The sequence below is a fragment of the Tachyglossus aculeatus genome, chromosome 2 (genome assembly GCF_015852505.1).
Source record: "Tachyglossus aculeatus isolate mTacAcu1 chromosome 2, mTacAcu1.pri, whole genome shotgun sequence".
In the NCBI taxonomy this organism is placed as follows: Eukaryota; Metazoa; Chordata; class Mammalia; order Monotremata; family Tachyglossidae; genus Tachyglossus; species Tachyglossus aculeatus.
The window spans coordinates 50,451,572-50,473,789 of NC_052067.1; the positions used below are offsets into that span (position 1 = coordinate 50,451,572).

General features: G+C 49.1%; 1 protein-coding gene across 6 annotated transcripts in view; it reads right to left on the reverse strand.

Annotated features, from left to right (window-relative positions):
* The window catches only part of KBTBD2 (kelch repeat and BTB domain containing 2), a 38,565-nt gene extending 16,777 nt beyond the window's left edge, over positions 1–21,788 (reverse strand). For all 6 annotated transcript variants that reach the window (XM_038741830.1, XM_038741836.1, XM_038741841.1 and 3 more), the window contains exons 1-2: positions 21,747–21,788; positions 1,413–1,477 (exon numbers count right to left, since the gene is read on the reverse strand). The gene's annotated coding sequence lies outside the window, so the exon portion shown is untranslated. The remainder of the gene's footprint in view (positions 1–1,412; positions 1,478–21,746) is intronic.
* Between the last annotated feature and the right edge of the window lie 430 nt (positions 21,789–22,218).

Here is a 22,218-nt window from a genome sequence, read left to right on the forward strand (position 1 = left end):
GAAAGGATTTGGAAGAACTCATTGACCGGCAAGTCCAGAAAGGGCTGCCAGAAGGAAACTTGGGGTTTCACGTTCAGTGGGCTCAGCCCTAAACTTTAGGAACGATGTCAAGGAGGCAGGTCTTGGCATTCCTTCAAACATCTCGGCCGCTGTCAGTGTCAGAAACGGATCGTTCGGTTGAATTACTGGTCTGACTAGTTGGGGGTGGGAGGTGGGGGAGGAGGAAAAGGGGATACCCAATTCTCGTGAGATTCTAGCTACGGTGGCCACTGTCCAAACCCTGACCACTGTCCCACTACGCAGACCTCTGAAGGGGGGTAAAATCTACTGGGCTTTGCAGATGGGGCAACGGGTGTGAATTTCTACTTTGCAAAGATCTGCTTAAAACTATCTGGTATTCCCAATCAAAACAGACGAGCAGAGTTTTGACGGAAGATTCCATATCTCTGATGTTTTGGGGGCAGGAATGGGTACTGAAGTTCTGTTATTTCACCCATTTGGCAGGAAGTCTTACAAACAGTGGAGTGGGTAGATGGAAGTAGAGCAAGAGAGAGAAAGACACACACGCACGCACGCACGCAGGTTTCTGGTTTGCCTATTCTCTCTAATCTGCGGTTCACGGCAATCCTGCCAGGGATCCCCAAACATTAACAGGAATTACAGAGAAAGTCAGTGGCAAGTATCATGTTCAGCAATTAGTCCAGGATGTATTACGATGTGGTTTTACTCTCCATTACTCTTAGTGGATATACGTTTGGTGTCTTTATTCTCTTTTCCCCATTATGTACCAAACTTCCCTCGCCACCGCTGAAGAAATGGGTAAATGACACGGCCACCTAGCTTGGAACCTTGACTATCATTTCTACTAACCTTGAGGGGAGGAAAAAAAATTCCTCCCCGGTTTCTCCCTCCCACTCCGAGCCAGCCCCGACATGCTATCATTTGGCAGTGCTACTGAATGGAAGAATAAACATTAAGGAAGCAGTAATAATTCCTACTATCTCTTCGACCAGGCTCGAACAGATGTCTTTTCCTCCTCCCATACGCAGGAAAAGCACTCAGGATGCATATGGCAAGAAGGTCCTTAATGATCCCCATGCACAACAGGAAATCATTTGTCTCTGGCTTATCACTTCTAAGAACTCAAATCATATCCTCGTTCTTATTCTTATTCATTTACAACTAAACCGACCTCACTTCACCTAAGGTAGCCTGCAGTACGAGCTGCCGGGGGGAGCTGGAACGTAAGGTTCAGGGTGGTAAGAGAATAGGACTGTGAGCCTGGGTTCTCGGACTCATGGAAGGACAGGGTGGAGGGAACACCCCATTTATCTTAGAACAATGGGGGTCAGGGCGAAGGAAATGGGACAAGATTGCGGGCCAGGAAAGGGAAGGAGGCATAACCCGATTACCTTTCGGTCAGGGACACACCATCACCCAGGAGCCAAAAGGGATTCTCTTTAGACAGCGGTGGACTCTGCAAAAAAGAAGGAGAATGATGAGGAGGACTCCCCTCAACACTCTCAGCTAAGGGGTAGGGGGAGTCCTCTACATGTGACCGTCGGTCAGGGGCACCTCAAAATACACAGAAACCCCCCAGCCCACCCAAGAGGTGACACCGAAGACAAGAGGGAGACCAGCTTTGGGGGACGGAACCGGGAAGAAGGGCGAGATGTCGGAGGAGGCAAAAAGGGGTTCGGGGAGCCGGTGCCCATTGCCTCCCCGAGTCAGGGGCCACTGGCCGGTTTGCCGGCGTGGGTTGGCCACGCAGATCTGGATCCGGTAAACAGTACGGCTTCAGACCACTGGAAGGACCGGCTCGTTTGGTAGGATGCCGGGGCTGTGGATCGTTGCTCTTCATTGTGGAGGAGTGCAGGAGAAGGAGGGGGTTTTCTTGCAGGGACCCCGTACGTTGTCAACCGGGGGTGGTTGCTGGCAACACTAGGCATAGGAATCTCAGCAGTGCCGTTGCTAGGTTAGATGAACGGTCACCCAGCCCAACATTCAGCACTGCAAGTAGTAACGGGATAGTAGGAGGAACTGTGTGTTCATTATCCACGGCAATCCATCTTTGGAATAATATAATGAGCCCATCAATCAGTGGTACAGTGGGGGTGCGATCAGTAGTATTTATTGAGTGCTTCCTGTGTGCAGAGCACTGTCTTAACAACTTGGGAAAGCACAACAGCAGCATGGCCTAGCGGCAAGAGCACGGGCTCGGGAGCCAGAGTACATGGGTCCTAATCCCAGTTCCGCCACTTGTCTGTGTGACCTTGGGCAAGTCACTTCATTTCTTTGGGTCTCAGTTACCGCATCTATAAAATGGGGATGAAGACTGTGAGCCCCACGTGGGACAACCTGATTACCCTGTCTCTACCGCAGTGCTTAGAACAGTGCTGGGCGTTTAACAAATACCATCATCATCATTATAATTACTATTACTATTGTTATTATTATTATTACAACAGACGCACGACCCCTGCCCACAAGGAGCCCTAACGACATTCGATGCACATAATGAAAGCATGTAATAGAACAGAGTCCACGAGGGTGATACACACTGTACGAAAGCAAGTTATAATACCTTACAGGGCAGGCCACTTGAATCTCTCTTTCCTAAACTACGGGGAACAGAGGAAACAAGGGAGGGTGTCCTGGAACATCATGAGCTGACAAGAGAAGAGCCTCTTGCGCTTCGGAGCTCAAAAAAAGTGGGTTTCCTAACATTCGATCAACTCCAGGAGCCGGCTTGATGTTCATGATGGTAAAGGCTAAGGATAACTTTAAAATGCATTTCGTCGCCAACCGTGGTATTTGCTGAACACTTACTGTATGCAGAGCCCTGTAGTAAGCGCTTCAGAGGGCACAATACAACAGAGTTGGGAGACCTGTGCCCTGCCCACCAAGAGCTCAGTCTAGAGGGGGAGACGGACATCAATATACTTGCCTAAAATGAACTGTCAAGCTCTGAAGGAGCTGGGGGTGTAGAACACCTTGGTGTTAGCCTTTACTTTCAAGAGGAAGCCTTACCATTATTGGATGAAAACATGCCTGGTGTTTATACCTTGGAAAAATAAATACACAAACTTATAGTGCTTTCGCATTACTTATCCTACCCGAAAGGAGGGGTGGGGGTTTGTTCCTCTCCAAATAGTCCTGGGGCTCCTCCTCTCTCTCTCCCACCTCCCTATCCCCCCGACTCACGCTGGTCCCCTGGCTTGGACCTCCCATCCTTCCTCTAATCTGACCTAGCCCAGCTCTCCCACCCCCACCCCGTCAAATTCAAAGGCCTCCTGACATCCCACCCCTTGCAACACGCCTTCTTTGATGAATTCCCTCCACCCCAGATTGAATAAACCCTTTAACCATCCCCAGCACTTAAATAATAGCCATAGAATTTGCTGGGCACTTACTATGGGCCAAGCACTGTACTAAACACTGGGGGAGACAGAAGCTAATCGGGGAGGACACAGTCCCACATGCGGCAGCTATTCCCAACCTCAGCACATATAGCTGTACGTTCAATTATTTATTTTGATTACTTGATTTTTAAATACATCTCACTCTGTTGCGGTATACGGTCCTTGTGGGCAGGGCCGGTCTTCGCCACCTCTCTGAGAAGGGAGAGGCAGGAATTACTCTCTTCACTTTAGAGAGGGGAGGGGATGGGGGTAGAGAGAGGCTACGTGACTTCCCTCAGATCACACAGCGAAAGCAAGACTGGACTTAAAATCCATAATCTAGAACCCGACTCCCAAGACTCCAGCCCTTTCCACTAGATTTTACTGCCTCTTCACCCCTCTCCTTCACACATGATTAAATAACTAAAGGTTTCTCTGAATTTTCAAACAATTAGGGAAGGGCATTTTCTCAACGGGTCCCAATCACACCCTTCCCGTGAAACACCCTCTCAGATCTCGGAACGGAACGGGACCCACCAGCTCAACGTGCCTCACGTTGGCGGCCCAAGACATCGAAAGAATTTACTGAGGGCTGGCAGGGCACTGTGCTAAGCACTTGGGAGAGGACAACAGAGCCAGCCACCTGCCTTCAAGAATCTTACAGTCTCAGAGGGAAGCCAGACATTAAAATCATTTATAGGTAGGAGGGAGCAGAAGTGTAAATATATGTACGCCAGAGCGATAGGGAGGTGACGGCCTCCCCCCAACCTTTCAACTGGCTGGGTAGCGGCAGAGGGAGGTCACTCAAAACCACCCTCGAGGTGGCAGAATTGCACCGAGATCTTCTCCACCCTTCTCCGGCTCCGCACCCGGCCCCCTCTCGGACCACTCCAGCCACCTACCCCCAGCTTCGCACACGGTCAGCTCATCCCCATCCGATCCCGGCGAAGGAGGCATCAGACCCAAGTGCTACGGAATGACAGGACTTGGAGAGAGAGGAGTCAAGGATAATGCTACCGGTTGGGGCCTGACTGACAGCAAGGATGGTGGCGGTGGTGTCAGCTCTGAAGTGACAGTTGTGTGTGTGGGGAGGGGGGGGTCAACCACTTGGATTTCTTGAGCACGTCCTCTGTGCTCAGTGAATACACTGTACTCGGCGCTTGCGAGAGTACAATATAACTAAATTGGTAGGCATGTTCCCTTCCCGCAAGACGCTCACTACAGCCTAGACTTATTGAGCGTGAGGTGGCAGCGGGAGGCAAGAGGCGGCAAGAGGCCACGTAATATATTACAGATGGGAGGGATCAGGGCTATCGAGGTAGATTTTTGGAGGTAGCCAGATGGGACGCAATTTGAGGGCTTGGGAAAAACAAGCGTCAGAAAACTAGCACTCTGTGGATTAAAAAAAAAACTTGCCTTGTCTCTTTGTATAGCAACTTCTCTTCACCAACTTAGAGAGAGAGAGAGAGAGAGAGAGAGAGAGAGAGAGAGAGAGAGAGAGAAGGTCTACAAACCAGTTTCTGCCTCCTGGAAGCCCAGAACCAAAGACCACAAAAAACAGGCGTCCTCGATCCGATTTACCAGATACCACCAATTCCTCAACACTTTATGGTGAGTTTTCCATTTTTTATTTTTTAATAATTTGAAGTGGATGCCAGGCGACTGTGCAGCCAAATTTTGTGCCTGCTTCCTCTGCCCACTCTCTACGAAGTAGAGTTTTGGATGACCTTACACGGATACCACATCGCCCTGACTCGTTCCCTTTGCTCTTTCCCTCTCTCCCCACCCCACTTAGGGACAGATCTGCAATTTTATTTATTTATATTGATGTCTGTCTCCCCACCTCTAGACTGTGAGCTCCTTGTGGGCAGGGAGGGTCTCTCCGTATTGCTGTATTGTTCTTTCATTCATTCATTCAACCGTATTTATTGAGTGCTTACTGTGTGCAGAGCACTGTACTAAACACTTGGGAAGTACAAGTTGGCAACATATAAAGACGGTCCCTACCCAACAACGGGCTCACAGTCTAGAAGGGGGAGACAGACAACGAAACAAAACATGTGGACAGTAATCAGAATAAATAAAAGTAAAGCTAGATGCACATCATTAACAAAATAAATAGAATAGTAAATATGTACAAGTAAAACAGAGTAATAAATCTGTACAAACATATATACAGGTGCTGTGGGGAGGGGAAGGAGGTAGGGCAGGGGGATGGGGAGGGGGAGAGGAAAGGGGGGCTCAGTCTGGGAAGGCCTCCTGGAGGAGGTGAGCTCTCAGTAGGGCTTTGAATGGCTTTGAATGAATCTGAATGGCGGATGGGCGGAGGGAGGGCATTCCGGGCCAGGGGGAGGATGTGGGCCGGGGGTCGATGGCGGGACGGGCGAGAACGAGTCACGGTGAAGCGATGAGCGGCAGAGGAGCAGAGGGTGCGGGCTGGGCTGGAGAGGGAAAGAAGGGAGGTGAGGCAGGAGGGGGCGAGGTGATGGACAGCCTTGAAGCCGACAGTGAGGAGTTTTCGCCTGAAATGTAGCCACTTAGTACCGTGCTTTGCATGCAGTAAGCGCTCAATAAATACGGCTGAATGAATACAAGGCATTTTGGTGCAGCAATATTTATCAAGCACGTACTACGTGCCAGTGTGGGGAGAGACGAGATAATCAGGTTGGACCCAATCCCTGTCCCACAAGTTCACATTCCAAGATGGGGGGGTGGGGGGGAAATTGAAATTCCTGTTTTACACCGGAGAGAGCTGAGGCCCCGAAATCAAGTGACTTGTCCAAGGTCACGCAGCAGGCAAGGGACTGAGCCCGGTTCAACAGCCCCAGCCCCAGCCTCGCAAACCCTGAGGAGGAGCTGAGGAGCGGCGCGGCTTAGTGGCAACAGCCCGGGCTTGGGAGTCACAGGTCGCGGGTTCTAATCCCGGCTCCGCCGTCTGTCAGCTGTGTGACTTTGGGCAAGTCACTTCACTTCCCTGGCCCCCAGCTCCCTCTTCTGCCAAATGGGGATTAAGACCGTGAGCCCCTGGTGGGGCAACCTGATTACCCTGTATCTACCCAGTGCTTGGCACATAGTAAGTGCTTAACAAATTCTACTATTATTATTAATAAGCCCCCGCCCTTTCCGTCGGGACCCGCTGTTTATTTTTATTTAATGGTATTTGTTAAGTGCTATGTGCCAAGCACTGCTCTAAACGCTATTTTGGAATCACCAGTCGTGGTCCCATCTGTTGAATCACATCAACTAGTGGAAAAGCTGTTTGAAGGCTACGGGCGGGAGACTGTGAGCCCACTGCGGGTAGAGATTATTTCTGTTGCCGAATTGTACTTTCCAAGAGCTTAGCACAGTGCTCTGCACACAGTAATTGCTCAATAAATATGATTGAATGAATGACTGAAATGATGGAAGCCCCCTTTTGCTCCACCAAGTTATCCCGGCCCTTCAACTCTGAACACAGTTAAGCGCTCAATAAATACGACTGAATGAATGAACTCCTGCCCAGCGTGTCGCTCAAAGGGCCTGGTCACCACACAGCCAACATTCCCAGCAGCGGCGTGGCTTGGAGGAAAGAGCCCGGGCTTGGGAGTCAGAGGTCGTGGGTTCTAATCCCGACTCCCCCACTGGTCAGCTGTGTGACCTTGGGCAAGTCCCTTCACTTCTGTGGGCCTCAGTTCCCTCATCGGTCAAACGGGGACGGAGACCGTGAGCCCCACGTGGGGCCACCTGATGACCTTGTATCCCCCCCAGCGCTTGGCACATAGTAAGCACTTAACAAATACCATCATTATTATTATTCTCCAGGCCTCAGTTCCCTCCTCTGGAAAATGGGGATGAAGACTGTGAGCCCCATGTGGGGCCGCCTGATGACCTTGTACCTCCCCGCGGCGCTTAGCCCATCGTAAGCGCTTAACAAATACCATCACCATTACTATTTTTAGTCTCTGGGCCTCAGTTCCCTTACCAGTCAAACGGGGATGAAGACTATGAGCCCCACGTGGGGCCGCCTGATGACCTTGTACCCCCCCAGTGCTTAGCCCATAGTAAGCGCTTAACAAATACCATCATCATTACTATTTTTATTCTTTGGGCCTCAGTTCCCTCCTCTGGAAAACGTGGGGCCGCCTGATGACCCTGTACCCCCCCAGCACTTAGCCTACAGTAAGCGCTTAACAAACACCCCCATTATTATGACTATTCTCTGGGCCTCAGTTCACTCCTCTGGAAAACGGGAGCCCCACGTGGGGCCGCCTGATGACCTTGGACCCGCCCAGCGCTTAGCCCACAGTAAGCGCTCAACAAATACCCCCATTATTATGATTATTCTCTGGGCCTCAGTTCCCTCCTCTGGAAAACGGGGGCCCCACGTGGGGCCGCCTGATGACCTTGTACCCGCCCAGCGCTTGGCCCATAGTAAGCGCTTAACAAATACCAACATTACTATTATTTGTACTATTGTACATATCTATTATTCTATTTATTTATTTACTTATTTTACTTGTACATATCTATTCTATTACTTGTACTATTATTTGTACTATTTGTACATATCTATTACTCTATTTATTTATTTTGCTTGTACATATCTATTCTATAATTTGTACTATTATTTGTACTATCTGTACATATCTATTACTCTATTATTTATTTTACTTGTACATATCTATTCTATAATTTGTACTATTATTTGCACTATCTGTACATATCTATTACTCTATTTATTTGACTTGTACATATCTATTCTATAACTTGTACTATTATTTGTACTATTTGTACACATCTACTACTCTATTCATTCATTTATTTGACTTGTACATACCTATTCTATAATTTGTACTATTATTTGTACTATTTGTACATATCTATTACTCTACTTATTCATTTATTTATTTGACTTGTACATATCTATTCTATAACTTGTACTATTATTTGTACTATCTGTACATATCTATTACTCTATTTATTTAACTTGTACATATCTATTCTATAATTTGTACTATTATTTGCACTATCTGTACATATCTATTACTCTATTTATTTGACTTGTACATATCTATTCTATAACTTGTACTATTATTTGTACTATCTGTACGTATCTATTACTCTATTTATTTTACTTGTACATATCTATTCTATAATTTGTACTATTATTTATACTATTTGTACATATCTATTACTCTATTTCTTTGTACATATCTATTCTATAACTTGTACTATTATTTGTACTATCTGTACATATCTATTACTCTATTTATTTATTCATTTTACTTGTACATATCTATTCTATTTATTTTATTTGGTTAGTACGTTTGGTTTTGTTCTCTGACTCCCCCTTCTAGACTGTGAGCCCACTGTTGGGCAGGGACTAGTCTCTATATGTTGCCAACCTGTCCTTCCCAAGCGCTTAGTCCAGTGCCCTGCACACGGTAAGTGCTCAATAAATACAATTGATTGATTGACTGATTGTTGGGCAGGGACTAGTCTCTATATGTTGCCAACCTGTCCTTCCCAAGCGCTTAGTCCAGTGCCCTGCACACGGTAAGCGCTCAATAAATACGATTGATTGATTGACTGATTGTTGGGCAGGGACTAGTCTCTATATGTTGCCAACCTGTCCTTCCCAAGCGCTTAGTCCAGTGCCCCGCACACAGTAAGCGCTCAATAAATACGATTGATTGATTAGTCCAGTGCTCTGCACACAGTAAGCGCTCAATAAATACGATTGATTGATTAGTCCAGTGCTCTGCACACAGTAAGCGCTCAATAAATACGATTGATTGATTGACTGATTGTTGGGCAGGGACTAGTCTCTATATGTTGCCAACCTGTCCTTCCCAAGCGCTTAGTCCAGTGCCCCGCACACAGTAAGCGCTCAATAAATACGACTGATGGACTGATTAATTAGTCCAGTGCTCTGCACACAGTAAGCGCTCAATAAATACGACTGATTGACTGATTGATTAGTCCAGTGTTCTGCACACAGTAAGTGCTCAATAAATACGACTGACTGATTGACTGATTATTCATTCATTCATTCAATCGCCAGGACTGCCCCCCCCATAAACACACACACACACACACACACACACACACACACATCCTTCCCAAGCGCTTAGTCCAGTGCCCTGCACACAGTAAGCGCTCAATAAATACGATTGATTTATTAGTCCAGTGCTCTGAACACAGTAAGCGCTCAATAAATACGACTGATTGACTGATTAGTCCAGTGCTCTGCACACAGTAAGCGCTCAATAAATACGACTGATTGACTGACTGATTGATTATTCATTCATTCATTCAATCGCCAGGACTGCCGCCCCCATAAACACACACACACACACACACACACACACACACACACACACAGAGACGGTGGGCAAGGACTGCCTCTCCTTGTCGCTGACCTGTAGTTTCCAAGCGCTCAGCGCAGTGGTCTGCACACAGTTGGCGCTGTGTGTGTGTGGGGGGGGGGGGGGGGGCAATAGTCCAGTGCTCTCCACACAGTAAGCGCTCAATAAATACGACTGATTGATTATTCATTCATTCATTCAATCGCCAGGACTGCCCCCCCCCATACACACACACACATTGATTATTCATTCATTCATTCAATCGTCAGGACTGCCCCCCTCATAAACACACACACACACACACACACTGATTATTCATTCATTCATTCAATCGTCAGGACTGCCCCCCATAAACACACACACACACGCACACACACACACACACACACACACACAGACGGTGGGCAGGGACTGCCTCTCCTTGTCGCTGACCTGTAGTTTCCAAGCGCTCAGCACAGTGGTCCGCACACAGTTGGCACTGTGTGTGTGTGTGTGGGGGGGCAATAGTACAGTGCTCTGCACACAGTAAGCGCTCAATAAATACGACTGATTGATTATTCATTCATTCATTCATTCGCCAGGACTGCCCCCCCTCATAAACATACACACACACACTCATTGATCATTCATTCATTCAATCGTCAGAACTGCCCCCTCTCCTCATAAACACACACACACACACACACACACACACACACACACACAGACGGTGGGCAAGGACTGCCCCTCCTTGTCGCTGACCTGTAGTTTCCAAGCGCTCAGCGCAGTGGTCCGCACAGTTGGCGCTGTGTGGGGGGGCAATAGTCCAGTGCTCTGCACACAGTAAGCGCTCAATAAATACGACTGATTGACTGACTGATTATTCATTCATTCATTCAATCGCCAGGACTGCCCCCCCTCATAAACACACACACTCATTGACCATTCATTCATTCAATCGTCAGGACTGCCCCCCTCATAAACACACACACACACACATTGATTATTCATTCATTCATTCAATCGTCAGGACTGCCCCCTCTCCTCATAAAAACACACACACGCGCACACACACACACACACACACACACGGTGGGCAGGGACTGCCTCTCCTTGTCGCTGACCTGTAGTTTCCAAGCGCAGCGGTCCGCACACAGTTGGCGCTGGGGGGGGGGGGGGGGGGGCAATAGTCCAGTGCTGTGCACACAGTAAGCGCTCAATAAATACGACTGATTGACTGACTGATTGATTATACATTCATTCATTCAGTCGCCAGGACTGCCCCCCTCATAAACACACACACACACACACATACACACACTCATTGATTATTCATTCATTCATTCAATCGTCAGGACTGCCCCCCCTCATAAACACACACACACACACATATTGATTATTCATTCATACATTCAATCGCCAGGACTGCCCCCTCTCCTCATAAACACACACACACACACACACACACACACACACACACACAGACAGACGGTGGGCAGGGACTGCCTCTCCTTGTCGCTGACCTGCAGTTTCCAAGCGCAGCGGTCCGCACACAGTTGGCGCTGTGTGTGGGGGGCAATAGTCCAGTGCTCTGCACACAGTAAGTGCTCAATAAATACGATTGATTGATTGATTGATTATTCATTCATTCATTCGCCAGGACTGCCCCCCCTCATAAACACACACACACACATTGATTATTCATTCATCCATTCAATCGCCAGGACTGCCCCCTCCTCATAAACACACACACACACACATTGATTAGTCAGTCATTCATTCATTCAATCGTCAGGACTGCCCCCCCCATAAACACACACACACACACACACACACACACACGGTGGGCAGGGACTGCCTCTCCTTGTCGCTGACCTGTAGTTTCCAAGCGCAGCGGTCCGCACACAGTTGGCGCTGTGTGTGTGTGTGTGGGGGGGGCAATAGTTCAGTGCTCTCCACAAAGTAAGCACTCAATAAATACGACTGATTGACTGACTGATTGATTATTCATTCATTCATTCAATCGCCAGGACTGCCCCCCTCATAAACACACACACACACACACACACATACTTCCCAAGCGCTTAGTAAGCGCTCAATAAATACGATTGATTGACTGATTGATTAGTCCAGTGCTCTGCACACAGTAAGCGCTCAATAAATACGACTGATTGATTATTCATTCATTCATTCAATCGCCAGGACTGCCCCCCTCATAAACACACACACACACGCACACACACACACACACACTCACTCATTGATTATTCATTCATTCAATCGCCAGGACTGCCCCCCCTCATAAACACACACACACATTGATCATTCATTCATTCAATCGCCAGGACTGCCCCCTCTCCTCATAAACACACACACACACACACACACACACACACAGAGACGGTGGGCAGGGACTGCCTATCCTTGTCGCTGACCTGTAGTTTCCAAGCGCTCAGCGCAGCAGTCCACACACAGTTGGCGCTGTGTGTGTGTGTGGGGGGGGGGGGGGCAATAGTCCAGTGCTCTGCACACAGTAAGCGCTCAATAAATACGACTGATTGACTGACTGACTGATTATTCATTCATTCATTCAATCGCCAGGACTGCCCCCCCTCATAAACACACACACACACACACACACACACACACACTGATCATTCATTCATTCATTCAATCGCCAGGACTGCCCCCTCGCCTCATAAAAACACACACACGCGCGCACACACACACACACACACACACACACACACACACACACACACGGTGGGCAGGGACTGCCTCGCCTTGTCGCTGACCTGTAGTTACCAAGCGCAGCGGTCCGCACACAGTTGGCGCTGGGGGGGGGGGGGGGGCAATAGTCCAGTGCTGTGCACACAGTAAGCGCTCAATAAATACGACTGATTGACTGACTGATTGATTATACATTCATTCATTCAGTCGCCAGGACTGCCCCCCTCATAAACACACACACACACACACACACACTCATTGATTATTCATTCATTCATTCAATCGTCAGGACTGCCCCCCCTCATAAACACACACACACACACATATTGATTATTCATTCATACATTCAATCGCCAGGACTGCCCCCTCTCCTCATAAACACACAAACACACACACACACACACACACACACACACACAGACGGTGGGCAGGGACTGCCTCTCCTTGTCGCTGACCTGTAGTTTCCAAGCGCTCAGCGCAGTGGTCCGCACACAGTTGGCACTATGTGTGTGTGTGGGGGGGGGGCAATAGTACAGTGCTCCGCACACAGTAAGCTCTCAATAAATACGACTGACTGATTGATTATTCATTCATTCATTCGCCAGGACTGCCCCCCCATAAACACACACACATTGATTATTCATTCATTCATTCAATCGTCAGGACTGCCCCCCCCATAAACACACACACACACACATTGATTATTCATTCATTCATTCAATCGCCAGGACTGCCCCCTCTCCTCATAAACACACACACACACACACACACACACAGACAGACGGTGGGCAGGGACTGCCTCTCCTTGTCGCTGACCTGTAGTTTCCAAGCGCTCGGCGCAGCGGTCCGCACACAGTTGGCGCTGTGGGGGCGGGGGGGGGGGCAATAGTCCAGTGCTCTGCACACAGTAAGCGCTCAATAAATACGACTGATTGATTATTCATTCATTCATTCAATCGCCAGGACTGCCCCCCCCATAAACACACACACACTGATTACTCATTCATTCATTCAATCGCCAGGACTGCCCCCTCTCCTCATAAACACACACACACAGACAGACGGTGTAGTTTCCAAGCGCAGCGGTCCGCACACAGTTGGCACTGTGGTGGTGGGGGGGCAATAGTCCAGTGCTCTCCACACAGTAAGCACTCAATAAATACGACTGATTGACTATTCATTCATTCATTCAATCGCCAGGACTGCCCCCCTCATAAACACACACACACACACACACACACACACATATTTCCCAAGCGCTTAGTAAGCGCTCAATAAATACGATTGATTGACTGATTGATTAGTCCAGTGCTCTGCACACAATAAGCGCTCAATAAATACGACTGATTGATTATTCATTCATTCATTTAATCGCCAGGACTGCCCCCCCATAAACACACACACACACACACACACACACACACACACTCATTGATTATTCATTCAATCGCCAGGACTGTCCCCCCTCATAAACACACACACACACATTGATCATTCATTCATTCAATCGCCAGGACTGCCCCCCTCCTCATAAACACACACACACACACACACACATTGATTAGTCATTCATTCATTCAATCATCAGGACTGCCCCCTCTCCTCATAAACACACACACACACACACACACAGACAGACGGTGGGCAGAGACTGCCTCTCCTTGTCGCTGACCTGTAGTTTCCAAGCGCAGTGGTCCGCACACAGTTGGCGCTGTGTGTGTGTGTGTGGGGGGGGCAATAGTCCAGTGCTCTGCACACTGTAAGCGCTCAATAAATACGACTAATTGACTGATTGATTATTCATTCATTCATTCATTCAATCGCCAGGACTGCCCCCCCATAAACACACACACACACACACACACACACACACTGATCATTCATTCATTCAATCGCCAGGACTGCCCCCTCTCCTCATAAACACACACACACACACACACATTGATCATTCATTCATTCAATCGCCAGGACTGCCCCCTCTCCTCATAAACACACACACACAGACACACACAGACAGACAGTGGGCAGGGACTGCCTCTCCTTGTCGCTGACCCGTAGTTTCCAAGCGCTCAGCGCAGTGGTCCGCACACAGTTGGCACTGTGTGTGTGTGTGTGTGTGGGGGGGCAATAGTCCAGTGCTCTGCACACAGTAAGCGCTCAATAAATACGACTGATTGATTATTCATTCATTCATTCAATCGCCAGGACTGCCCCCCTCATAAACACACACACACACACACACACACACGCATTGATTATTCATTCATTCATTCAATCGCCAGGACTGCCCCCCCTCATAACACACACCCACACACATTGATTATTCATTCATTCATTCAATCGCCAGGACTGCCCCCTCTCCTCATAAACACACACACACACACAGACGGTGTAGTTTCCAAGCGCAGCGGTCCGCACACAGTTGGCGCTGTGTGTGTGTGTGGGGGGGGGGGGGCAATAGCACAGTGCTCTGCACACAGTAAGCGCTCAATAAATACGACTGATTGACTGATTTATTATTCATTCATTCATTCAATCGCCAGGACTGCCCCCTCTCCTCATAAATAAACACACACACACACACACGGTGTAGTTTCCAAGCGCAGCGGTCCGCACACAGTTGGCGCTGTGTGTGTGTGGGGGGGGGGGGCAATAGCACAGTGCTCTGCACACAGTAAGCGCTCAATAAATACGACTAATTGACTGATTGATTATTCACTCATTCATTCAATCGCCAGGACTGCCCCTCCTCATAAACACACACACACACACACACACACACACTCATTGATTATTCATTCATTCAATCGCCAGGACTGCCCCCCTCATAAACACACACACACACACACATTGATTATTCATTCATTCATTCAATCGCCAGGACTGCCCCCTCTCCTCATAAACACACACACACAGACGGTGTAGTTTCCAAGCGCAGCGGTCCGCACACAGTTGGCGCTGTGTGTGTGTGTGGGGGGGGCAATAGTCCAGTGCTCTCCACACAGTAAGCGCTCAATAAATACGATTGATTGATTGATCATTCATTCATTCATTCAATCGCCAGGACTGCCCCCCTCATAAACACACACACACACACACACACTCATTGATTATTCACTCATTCATTCAATCGTCAGGACTGCCCCCCCATAAACACACACACACACACACACACACACACACTGATTAGTCATTCATTCATTCAATCGCCAGGACTGCCCCCCCCCCATAAACACACACACACACACACAGACACACAGACAGACGGTGGGCAGGGACTGCCTCTCCTTGTCGCTGACCCGTAGTTTCCAAGCGCAGCGGTCCGCACACAGTTGGCGCTGTGTGTGTGGGGGGGGGGGGGGCAATAGCACAGTGCTCTGCACACAGTAAGCGCTCAATAAATACGACTGATTGACTGACTGATTATTCATTCATTCATTCAATCGCCAGGACTGCCCCCTCTCCTCATAAACACACACACACACACACACACACACACACACAGACGGTGTAGTTTCCAAGCGCAGCGGTCCGCACACAGTTGGCGCTGTGTGTGTGTGTGTGGGGGGGGGGCAATAGTCCAGTGCTCTGCACACTGTAAGCGCTCAATAAATACGACTAATTGACTGATTGATTATTCATCCATTCATTCATTCAATCGCCAGGACTGCCCCCCCATAAACACACACACACACACACACACACACTGATCATTCATTCATTCAATCGCCAGGACTGCCCCCTCTCCTCATAAACACACACACACACACACACACATTGATCATTCATTCATTCAATCGCCAGGACTGCCCCCTCTCCTCATAAATACACACACACAGACACACACAGACAGACAGTGGGCAGGGACTGCCTCTCCTTGTCGCTGACCCGTAGTTTCCAAGCGCTCAGCGCAGTGGTCCGCACACAGTTGGCACTGTGTGTGTGTGTGTGGGGGGGCAATAGTCCAGTGCTCTGCACACAGTAAGCGCTCAATAAATACGACTGACTGATTGATTATTCATTCATTCATTCAATCGCCAGGACTGCCCCCCTCATAAACACACACACACACACACACACACACACACGCATTGATTATTCATTCATTCATTCAATCGCCAGGACTGCCCCCCCTCATAACACACACCCACACACATTGATTATTCATTCATTCATTCAATCGCCAGGACTGCCCCCTCTCCTCATAAACACACACACACACACACACACACACAGACGGTGTAGTTTCCAAGCGCAGCGGTCCGCACACAGTTGGCGCTGTGTGTGTGTGGGGGGGGGGGCAATAGCACAGTGCTCTGCACACAGTAAGCGCTCAATAAATACGACTGATTGACTGATTTATTATTCATTCATTCATTCAATCGCCAGGACTGCCCCCTCTCCTCATAAATAAACACACACACACACACACACACACACGGTGTAGTTTCCAAGCGCAGCGGTCCGCACACAGTTGGCGCTGTGTGTGTGTGTGGGGGGGGCAATAGCACAGTGCTCTCCACACAGTAAGCGCTCAATAAATACGACTAATTGACTGATTGATTATTCACTCATTCATTCAATCGCCAGGACTGCCCCCCCTCATAAACACACACACACACACACACACACACACACTCATTGATTATTCATTCATTCAATCGCCAGGACTGCCCCCCTCATAAACACACACACACACACATTGATTATTCATTCATTCAATCGCCAGGACTGCCCCCTCTCCTCATAAACACACACACACAGACGGTGTAGTTTCCAAGCGCAGCGGTCCGCACACAGTTGGCGCTGTGTGTGTGTGTGTGGGGGGCAATAGTCCAGTGCTCTCCACACAGTAAGCGCTCAATAAATACGATTGATTGATTGATCATTCATTCATTCATTCAATCGCCAGGACTGCCCCCCTCATAAACACACACACACACACACACACACACACATATTTCCCAAGCGCTTAGTAAGCGCTCAATAAATACGATTGATTGACTGATTGATTAGTCCAGTGCTCTGCACACAATAAGCGCTCAATAAATACGACTGATTGATTATTCATTCATTCATTTAATCGCCAGGACTGCCCCCCCATAAACACACACACACACACACACACACACACACACTCATTGATTATTCATTCAATCGCCAGGACTGTCCCCCCTCATAAACACACACACACACATTGATCATTCATTCATTCAATCGCCAGGACTGCCCCCCTCCTCATAAACACACACACACACACACACACATTGATTAGTCATTCATTCATTCAATCATCAGGACTGCCCCCTCTCCTCATAAACACACACACACACACACACACAGACAGACGGTGGGCAGAGACTGCCTCTCCTTGTCGCTGACCTGTAGTTTCCAAGCGCAGTGGTCCGCACACAGTTGGCACTGTGTGTGTGTGTGTGTGGGGGGGCAATAGTCCAGTGCTCTGCACACTGTAAGCGCTCAATAAATACGACTAATTGACTGATTGATTATTCATTCATTCATTCATTCAATCTCCAGGACTGCCCCCCCATAAAAACACACACACACACACACACACACACACACACTGATCATTCATTCATTCAATCGCCAGGACTGCCCCCTCTCCTCATAAACACACACACACACACACATTGATCATTCATTCATTCAATCGCCAGGACTGCCCCCTCTCCTCATAAACACACACACACAGACACACACAGACAGACAGTGGGCAGGGACTGCCTCTCCTTGTCGCTGACCCGTAGTTTCCAAGCGCTCAGCGCAGTGGTCCGCACACAGTTGGCACTGTGTGTGTGTGTGGGGGGGGGCAATAGTCCAGTGCTCTGCACACAGTAAGCGCTCAATAAATACGACTGACTGATTGATTATTCATTCATTCATTCAATCGCCAGGACTGCCCCCCTCATAAACACACACACACACACACACACACACACACACGCATTGATTATTCATTCATTCATTCAATCGCCAGGACTGCCCCCCCTCATAACACACACCCACACACATTGATTATTCATTCATTCATTCAATCGCCAGGACTGCCCCCTCTCCTCATAAACACACACACACACACACACACACACACACGGTGTAGTTTCCAAGCACAGCGGTCCGCACACAGTTGGCGCTGTGTGTGTGTGTGTGGGGGGGGCAATAGCACAGTGCTCTGCACACAGTAAGCGCTCAATAAATACGACTAATTGACTGATTGATTATTCACTCATTCATTCAATCGCCAGGACTGCCCCCCCCATAAACACACACACACACACACACACACTCATTGATTATTCATTCATTCAATCGCCAGGACTGCCCCCCTCATAAACACACACACACACACATATTGATTATTCATTCATTCATTCAATCGCCAGGACTGCCCCCCTCCTCATAAACACACACACACAGACGGTGTAGTTTCCAAGCGCAGCGGTCCGCACACAGTTGGCGCTGTGTGTGTGTGTGGGGGGGGGGGGCAATAGCACAGTGCTCTGCGCACAGTAAGTGCTCAATAAATACGACTGATTGACTGATTTATTATTCATTCATTCATTCAATCGCCAGGACTGCCCCCTCTCCTCATAAACACACACACACACACACACACACACACACAGACGGTGTAGTTTCCAAGCGCAGCGGTCCGCACACAGTTGGCGCTGTGTGTGTGTGGGGGGGGGGGGGCAATAGCACAGTGCTCTCCACACAGTAAGCGCTCAATAAATACGACTAATTGACTGATTGATTATTCACTCATTCATTCAATCGCCAGGACTGCCCCCCCTCATAAACACACACACACACACACACTCATTGATTATTCATTCATTCAATCGCCAGGACTGCCCCCCTCATAAACACACACACACACACATTGATTATTCATTCATTCATTCAATCGCCAGGACTGCCCCCTCTCCTCATAAACACACACACACAGACGGTGTAGTTTCCAAGCGCAGCGGTCCGCACACAGTTGGCGCTGTGTGTGTGTGGGGGGGGGGGGCAATAGTCCAGTGCTCTCCACACAGTAAGCGCTCAATAAATACGATTGATTGATTGATCATTCATTCATTCATTCAATCGCCAGGACTGCCCCCCTCATAAACACACACACACACACACACACTCATTGATTATTCATTCATTCAATCGCCAGGACTGCCCCCCTCATAAACACACACACACACACATTGATTATTCATTCATTCATTCAATCGCCAGGACTGCCCCCTCTCCTCATAAACACACACACACACACACAGACGGTGTAGTTTCCAAGCGCAGCGGTCCGCACACAGTTGGCGCTGTGTGTGTGTGTGGGGGGGGGCAATAGCACAGTGCTCTGCACACAGTAAGCGCTCAATAAATACGACTGATTGACTGACTGATTATTCATTCATTCATTCAATCGCCAGGACTGCCCCCTCTCCTCATAAACACACACACACAGACGGTGTAGTTTCCAAGCGCAGCGGTCCGCACACAGTTGGCGCTGTGTGTGTGTGTGGGGGGGGGCAATAGCACAGTGCTCTGCGCACAGTAAGCGCTCAATAAATACGACTGATTGACTGATTTATTATTCATTCATTCATTCAATCGCCAGGACTGCCCCCTCTCCTCATAAACACACACACACACACACACAGACGGTGTAGTTTCCAAGCGCAGCGGTCCGCACACAGTTGGCGCTGTGTGTGTGTGTGGGGGGGGGCAATAGCACAGTGCTCTCCACACAGTAAGCGCTCAATAAATACGACTAATTGACTGATTGATTATTCACTCATTCATTCAATCGCCAGGACTGCCCCCCCTCATAAACACACACACACACACACACACACTCATTGATTATTCATTCATTCAATCGCCAGGACTGCCCCCCTCATAAACACACACACACACACACACTGATTATTCATTCATTCATTCAATCGCCAGGACTGCCCCCTCTCCTCATAAACACACACACACAGACGGTGTAGTTTCCAAGCGCAGCGGTCCGCACACAGTTGGCGCTGTGTGTGTGTGTGGGGGGGGGGCAATAGTCCAGTGCTCTCCACACAGTAAGCGCTCAATAAATACGATTGATTGATTGATCATTCATTCATTCATTCAATCGCCAGGACTGCCCCCCTCATAAACACACACACACACACACACACTCATTGATTATTCATTCATTCAATCGCCAGGACTGCCCCCCTCATAAACACACACACACACACATTGATTATTCATTCATTCATTCAATCGCCAGGACTGCCCCCTCTCCTCATAAACACACACACACACACACAGACGGTGTAGTTTCCAAGCGCAGCGGTCCGCACACAGTTGGCGCTGTGTGTGTGTGTGTGGGGGGGGCAATAGCACAGTGCTCTGCACACAGTAAGCGCTCAATAAATACGACTGATTGACTGACTGATTATTCATTCATTCATTCAATCGCCAGGACTGCCCCCTCTCCTCATAAACACACACACACAGACGGTGTAGTTTCCAAGCGCAGCGGTCCGCACACAGTTGGCGCTGTGAGTGTGTGTGTGGGGGGGGCAATAGTACAGTGTTCTCCACACAGTAAGCGCTCAATAAATACGATTGATTGATTGATCATTCATTCATTCATTCATTCAATCGCCAGGGCTGCCCCCCTCATAAACACACACACACACACACACACTCATTGATTATTCACTCATTCATTCAATCGTCAGGACTGCCCCCCCATAAACATACACACACACACACACACACACTGATTAGTCATTCATTCATTCAATCGCCAGGACTGCCCCCCCCCATAAACACACACACACACACACACACAGACACACAGACAGACGGTGGGCAGGGACTGCCTCTCCTTGTCGCTGACCCGTAGTTTCCAAGCGCAGCGGTCCGCACACAGTTGGCGCTGTGTGTGTGTGGGGGGGGGCAATAGCACAGTGCTCTGCACACAGTAAGCGCTCAATAAATACGACTGATTGACTGACTGATTATTCATTCATTCATTCAATCGCCAGGACTGCCCCCTCTCCTCATAAACACACACACACAGACGGTGTAGTTTCCAAGCGCAGCGGTCCGCACACAGTTGGCGCTGTGTGTGTGTGTGGGGGGGGCAATAGCACAGTGTTCTCCACACAGTAAGCGATCAATAAATACGATTGATTGAATGAATGAATGAGTGAATGAATGAATGAAGGAGGGAGCGCTGTTTCCCCCGGAAACGGGCCGGTTCTCGGTCACTCACCCGGTTCCCGGGGGCCCGGTCACGACGACGGCGGCCGCCGCCGCCTCAGCCGCCTCAGCCTCCTCCTCCTTCTCCTCAGCCGCCCGTCCGTTGGCGAGCGCGAGGCACACTGGCGGGGGCGCGCGCCCGGCCCGGCCCTTCACGCGCCGGAGGGCCCTTCCACGCCTGCGCGGGACGGGGCGGGCGCGCATGCGCGGTGGCCTCCCCGCGCGCGCGCGCGCCAGTCAGCCAGCCGCGCGGGACGGGGCCGGCGCGCATGCGCGGTGCCCTCCCCGCGCGCGCGCCAGTCAGCCAGCCGCGCATGCGCGGTGGCCTCCCCGCGTGCCCGCCAGTCAGTCAGCCTTAATGGAGCGCTCACTAATAATAATAATAATAATAGTAATAATAATAATAATAATAATGACATTTATTAAACGCTTACTATGTGCAAAGCACTGTTCTAAGCGCTGGGGGAGTTACAAGGTGATCAGGT